The sequence below is a fragment of the Porites lutea genome, chromosome 1, assembly GCF_958299795.1.
Source record: "Porites lutea chromosome 1, jaPorLute2.1, whole genome shotgun sequence".
NCBI classification, from domain to species: domain Eukaryota; kingdom Metazoa; phylum Cnidaria; class Anthozoa; order Scleractinia; family Poritidae; genus Porites; species Porites lutea.
Window position 1 is genome coordinate 28,136,298 of NC_133201.1, and position 7,500 is coordinate 28,143,797.

The following is a 7,500-nucleotide window of genomic DNA, read 5'->3' on the forward strand; positions in this document are numbered from 1 at the left end:
GAAACCTTTTAATTGAAATTTCATTAACAAACGTCTTCAAATGTGGGTTCCTGGTCAGTGGAAGGTAAATAAAGGAAAAATAGTAATTCGCTGTTCATAGTACAGTACTATGGCCCATGTTAACGAATACAAGACAGTTCTTGGATTCTGGATCCCATTCCATGCTTTCTGGATTCCGGGTGCTGGATTCCAGTCTTTTCCAGTGGAACTTGGATTCTAGATTTCATTCCTTAGCAGGGTATTTGAGCTCTATTCTGAATTCCAAAGCCCTGGATTCCGGATCTTACAAGAAAAAATTCCAAAGATTCCGGAATCCGGATACCCTTACATGGGACGAAGTATTAGCCAGTCAAACATTTTCTGACCCGTTCACGCATATTTAATTAAGCAGTGGGAAATTTACTTTTCTCCTAACTTTCGATTTTATAATATGATGGATCGGAGTAACTTTAGGTCAATGCAGCTTTTTCAAACGGGACCACATTTTAAGCTAGAAGAGGTTTGGTTCTGAAAAGGTATTTTTCCGTTTTGACATGGCAGACTTTACACGAATATTCGAGGCAGTGTGAAATTAAATGAAGCTTGGAAAGATATCTTTTACTTGCTGAACTAATTTTGAACAATATATCTCATTCGCAAAGGGAAAAAGGGAATTTTGATATAGTTTTGGTGGGAAAATGAGGCATATCTTACTTAAAAGTGGCAAGTTTTTCAATAAGTGAGGATTTTGCTGTGACAGCAGCCGTATCGTCACGGAACGCAAATTGAACATTTGCCTAAATTTGAGTTGAAGCCTTCAATTCTGAATCGCGTTGTGCCACAAGTTTTATTGCATAACTTGACAAAATAGCTATTAATCTTTAACTAAAACATGTTTTTAGGTCTAGGTTAGGTGCACTTTTGGGAATTTTCTGATGATTTTAAGGCATTTTTTCGTGCAGTTTACTTTCTTAATTGGATTAACGAAATAAAGACGACCAGTTTTTGCTGATTACAGAAAGATAATGCCTAAATGGTATTGGAACAGTAAGAAGAAGTAATATGCTTCCAAATGAGTGCAAATAGTCTAGGATTTGATGACCTGAAGAACTTTAGAACGATCGTTAAAAACCTGTATAACAGAGACTAAAATTTGCATATTTTAGCCGCTAACGGTCGTCCAGCACTGAAATGCTGAGAATGGCAGTAAAATAAGCAATTTCCTCATTCTAACTGCAATTTCGTTATTAGGATGGATAGTAGTGTTGGTGGTAAAATTATAAGGCAAAAGTTTTTTCGAGTCCAAAATCGAGTGGAACGCTTTTAGGGAGACTGCCTCTTAAATCATCGAAATTAAAAAATTATAGTGCACGACAAAACAGGAAGAGGGTAATTTACGATCAAAGTTTTTAATACTCGATGACCGCCATTATGGAGTCAACGGACCGCCACAGCTACATGTCCTTCATGTATCCCTGAGTGTATACATGCTAGGACCATGTGCTTAAAAGTCTCAAAATGGCTTTTTTTCGTTGTGATACTTGACTTTAAATATTCCAAAATGACTCCAAAATTTGTGAAGCAGAAGCCAGACTGAGTCCACTCATCAATATAATTTGCAAACCCTGCATCATTGAGCTTAAGTGGGGTGATAGTCTGCTACACAGCCGTTTTTAGTGTCGTCAAAAAAACAGCTTTGTAGCAGACTAGTGGGGTGAGAGATTTGAACAGAGGTTCAGAATGGGATTTTGGTTCGGAGGAAGATATTATTCTGATTGCTTTTTTCTGGATAATAAATAATTGTGTTAGAAATGAGAGAAAGGTTAAACCCATGCAGACATGGACACCATATAAGTGAGGAAAGGATAGATAAGAGAGTAATAAAGCATGACAAGAATATGGTTGTCAACAAAATGTCTCACTTTTGACAAGATACCTACTGTTTTTGATAGTTTATAACCTTATGGCATCTTTAAATTCATTCAAATTGGACACATTTGATGCTTGTCGGCTAAGAAGTAATGTCCTGTCCTTCCGCTGTGTACAACACTGTGCCACTTGTCCATACATTTCTAATGGCCTTACAAGTTATACTTTTTATGAAATGGGTGAAACACGCAGCATCACTTTACAGACTACTTGTAACACTAGAAACGTGATGTACATGGTTCAATAGATGTAACTGTTGTAATTTACAACATATAGTTGAAACTAAGCAACTCCTTAAAGACAGGTTTAACGAACACAGACGTGCAGTTGACAAAACTAACATTAAATCTAAACCCACTACTGAAATCGAACACTTGTATAAAGCGCTTGAAGCGCTTGGAATAACCACTTGTTCTACTCACTCTCTCTCACTCTAACCATTCGCATACTGACATGCAGTTAATGCCACTAGAGAAAAGTCATTTTTCACGTGACTCAGTTCGTAAGGCTAGGGAGTCGCATTTGATAGATAAGGCCATGAAATTCATATCCTTATTATTTTTTCTTTTCGCAGTGTTTTTTTGTGTGTGTGTGTGTAGTACGTCACTTCCGCCTCTCCCTTTTAAACAATTTTTATTGCAACATTCTCCATCTATATAATATTGTGATTCCTTTCGTAAATTCAGTGACATCTGTAAACCTGAAGAAGGCTGTTATGGCAAGCCGAAATAATGTTATGAAAAAACAATACACGTTGTTCTGATCAGCTTTGCAGTAGTCTTTGGACTTCTCGTTTGTGGTTCTTGAAATTTTGGCTGATTAGATCTCTTTTCCAGAGATTCAACGTTTATAACCAGCAGGATCTTCGTTCACGGTTTTTTCAGTTAATTTAATTCTGTTATAAGTTGCTTGTTGTGCCTTCAACAAGCGCTATGATGCCCTTCCATGTGCCTACTCATGTTTAAACCCCATTGAACTTAGCTCATAGTATGCGGGAGTCTAATACAAGGCAGCCAAAAGTGAACCAAAAGTGTTCTACCCAGCTCTAGTCCCTTTCTGTCCTTCGTTCTGTCAACGTTGCGCATTACCTGAGAGTTGATGTCGTAGTACAGTGGAACCTCGACCTCTAAAACACTATAACAAATACTTCGGTATGACAAACGATTTTCTTTACTCCAGTAATAGTAAATTATATGAAAAAGAAGTCCCTTGGCAATTCCACACTATGGATTTTTGTCAGTGGAACTTGGATTCCGGATTCCAATCTTAAGTGAGATTACGGATTCCTTAAGCTGTATTCCGAGTTCCACAAGCAACAATTTCCTGACTTCCAGAATCCCCATTCCCTTACATGGGGCAAAAAGTCTTAGTATGTGCTAACGTTACATTATAATATTCTCATTTACAGTCACCCAAATTGTGTCTTCTTGAGTGTGGAAAGGCAAAAGACTCTTGGCTACCAGATTCACGATTTACTTGAGTACAGAAGTTACCCTCGAAAGAATATTGGCTACCTGTATGCTATTCAACATGGTGCGAAAATCATCTATGAAACAGACGATGATAACTCGCCAACAAGCGGCAAAATAACTTTCTACCAACAAGAAACTGGAGACTTCTTTGTTTACAAAACGGACTCCGCAATGGTGAACCCTTACGAACATTTTGGACAAAGCACTATATGGCCAAGGGGGTACCCCCTGGATCACATTGGTAACCCCCCATCGCACCGGTTTGTCAAATGTGAAGGTGTGGATACATCAATCCAACAGGGGGTAGTGAATGGAGATCCCGACGTGGACGCCATATTTAGACTGACAAGAAAAGACAAAGGTGTTGATTTGAATGTAGAGTTTGATGCTGAAGCGCCTCCTGTTGTACTTCCTCCAAATACATTGGCTCCGTTCAATTCTCAAAACACGCTGTTCTTACACAAGGCATTGTGGGCCTTCTTGCTTCCAACGACAGTAACTCTCTGAGTCTGCGATATCTGGCGCGGTTACTGGGCTCAGCGGTTATTGTGGGATGTGGGGACACATTTGTCATTTTTCCCGCCCAATGCCGTCCAGTTCAGAAATGCACACGACTATTTGTCCGATTTTAAGGAAGAAAAGATGGTCTATTACGAATCTGGGCGTTTAATTGAGTTTTTAAACAAATGGAAATCAGGTAAGCCAGACTTTTTCAGCAGAGTACTTGATTTAAGCGTGGCATTAGCTGAGAATGGATTCTGGGGGCTAAATGATGCTCTCTTAACTAAAGCATGGTTAACCGACTTAGTCAGCATTGGATATGAAATGCCAAACATAAAAACAGCTCCCAGGCCATGTAAAAAAGTTATCAGTGAGGAGATAGAACTTCATTCAAAGGAAAAGCCATCATCATATCTTAGAGCAGGGGAAGAGTTGAAAAACATTCTCTAGAGAAAAACGAGGGGATTGACGCAGCAGATGCGTAGCGGTATATTTTAGACATTTTGGTTAATTCTATGTTTCTCAGAAAACGGGGTCTGTGTCAGGCTCTCAGATAGCAGGGAAGTCGCGAAAACGAGGTCAAGAGAAAATAGGATGCAAGTAACAATTCTTGAAACACAAAAAAATGTTCTTTGAACATAACAATCCGCTGACATGTTGTGCACCTTGATTGCAAATCCCCACCATTTTCTTTGTTATCACCGCATGTGGCAAAATGTCGGGAAAAGGGATGTGTTTTTTAAGTACTTGAACTGTTTAGAAAAGCTCAAGGAAACTCACCAATACTGCGGCTCTAGATGTAACTGCTGGTCTTCTTACCCTTTCTTTATTTCGAGAATGCAGAAGGGGGCCTCGTCATTGGCGTGCACGAGGCCACGGTGAAACAACCTCAAGCTTTTGTTAAACAGTTTTGCTAAGGTTTTTCCTTGCGTTAGTCGATTTATTTCGCCGTAATTCTTATCAGGATATATGTGACAGTTTTGTGTTCGATACTCGTGAGTCATTCAGGGACATCTCGTGTACTGATATTCATGCGGTTAACAAAAATCGTCTCAGTGATACTATATCTATTGGCAAAGTTGCAGTCCCTGGCTATACCCTGAAGAGAAATGATAGAAACAGAGATGGAGGGGGGGTTGCCCTTTATAACTTGAATACTATCAATTAGGAACGTTTATTTGATCTCGAGAGTGAAAGCCTTGAGTTGATTGGTATTAAGGTAATTAAGCCCAAGGCTAAACCTTTTTTTCTGAGTATGTGGTATAGACCCCCCCCCCCCCCCCGCCCCCATGCCAATGTGATCACAATGAGAGATTTTGAATGTTTCGTATAACGAATCGAATTGCTTGGGTTAGAAGTAAACACTTTGAGGGAATAGAATCGCATACAAAGACTCTTCTAGAAATTTGCAGCTTTTGCCAATGTACACACCCGAATGACTGAGAAATCTGTGACCACTATTAATTTATTCCTAACAAATAAGAAAGAAATTTATATGTATTCCGGAGTCTGTCACTTCGGAATAAGTGGATATTCTCTTATCTATGGAATCAGGAAATTTAGTATTCCGAAAGGGAAACCAAAGATTGTGGACTGGAGTCCCGATAATGTAGGAATTTTGATACTAATTCATTCCTGGCTGACCTTAGCTTAGCACCCTCAGTGTCACCTGTAGTTTATTTAGAAGATAACCCAACTTGTGCCAGGGAAATTTTAAGGCCTCCTTTTTTAGAAATACATGCACCGAAGCGTAAAAGAAAAGTAATAAATAACTATACTCCTTGGTTAACACAGGAACTAAAAAAGTTGATGTTTGAGATGGACAAACTGAAAAGGGCTGCAATTATCAACAATTCAGATGCTCATTGGACTGAGTATAAGATTCTCGAAACAATGTAAATGTTTAAAATAACTAACCTCTAACATAGGTACGTTTAACGTGCATGAGCTATTTTGAATACTTCAGTGCAACTGCACCAAGAATCTACTATTTTAATCCCAAATTTAGACTAAACACGTTCTAAGCAGCTCGCAAGTGCTTCTAAGTGTTTTTAAATCTCTGAATAACCTTTATCTCGAGGGTTTAAAGAATATGTTCAAACTAACCTCTAGGGTTTATTTCTACAACGTACGATGAAACTGTGCGCGCAAAGGAAGGCAGGAAGGAGGCAACGGGCAAGACGGCGCTTCGCCTACCGTCTTTACCCTTCCCATGGTCCCTTGCGGTTCATCACTAGTCGTTCGCCTCTACCTTGCGAAAAACGAAGCGCCTGAGAAGGAGGCTGGCCTCGAACAATGTTTTTGTACCTAGGCCCCGTACTGAATGCTATGCTGATCGTACCACGTGAAAATTAACTCTGCAAGACGTCAACACGACACCGAAAGAACTCAAAACAGAGCGGGATTGTAGCCATAGACAGCTGCTCTTCCCAACTCCCTGCGGGGCGCCGTACCAAGAATGTTTGCCGATGACACCAACCTTACGTTATCTGCTAAGACGTTAACAGAGCTTAAGCTAGCTCTAACCCCTGAATTAAATAACCTTAGCTGTTGGCTGAAAGCTAACAAGCTCAGTCTAAATGTTGCTAAAACAGAGCTAATGATTATTGGATCAAGACAAAGACTATCTGCCCAATGTGACGATGTAGAAATCAGAATTGATGACCAAATTATCAAGAGAGTCGATCATACCAAATCCTTGGGTCTTACCATAGATGCTCAACTCTCTTGGGGTAAACACGTTGAAGAGATTTGCAAGAAAGTTCTCTTCAGCTATAGGCGCCCTAAAACGTGTGCGGCCCTTTATATCCAAAGAAACTGCAATTCAAATTTATAACGCTTTAATTATGCCTCATTTTGATTACTGCAGCCCCGTCTGGGACTGTTTGAGTGGTTACTTGGGTGATAAGCTCCAAAAATTACAGAATCGTGCAGCCAGAGTTATTACTAAATCACCCTTTGATGCGAGCTCAAACCACCTTCTCTCCACCCTCAGCTGGGAGAGGCTATCGCTTCGACGAAAGAAACAAAAAGCCTTAATGATGTATAAAACCATGAATGACCTTGCTCCAGAATATCTACAAAGTCTCTTCTCTCAGCGTCACTCTGCTTACAACTTAAGAAACTCTGAGGGAAGGCTGACCCTGTCCAAACCAAGCACCAATTATTTGAAACGAAGCTTCTCTTACAGCGGGGCCATGTTATGGAATAACTTGCCCAAAAACTTAAAAAATGCTGCAACCGTTGAGCATTTTAAGCGAAATATCAAGAAGGTAGCTGATATATCGGATTCCCACACGGCAATCATGTAAAGCAGTTGTAATTAGTTTTAGTTTTTAACTTAAGCTTAACTGATGATTTCCCGTGTTTAAATAAAGATTTACAATACAATACAATACAATTGTGGCTGAAATCTAGCCTGCTGTGAGCTCAGGCTTGTGAGACTTAGTATCGGGCCCAATTTTAGCGTGACGATAGCCTGCGTGGCAGGCGTTTGAAAGGGATGGGAAAGGGAGTTTTAGGCGCGAGAGAAACGCGAGGGGCGCGCGAGGAGGGTCTCGTGCCCTAATCTTTCGAACGCCTGCCACGCAGGCTAGCGTGACGAGGTAAGAGAGAATGT

The 7,500-nt window shown here is 40.1% G+C and overlaps 1 pseudogene; it reads left to right on the forward strand.

Annotated features, from left to right (window-relative positions):
- LOC140947661 (uncharacterized) overlaps window positions 1-5,840 on the forward strand; it is a 17,083-nt pseudogene extending 11,243 nt beyond the window's left edge.
- Window positions 5,841-7,500: the final 1,660 nt, after the last annotated feature.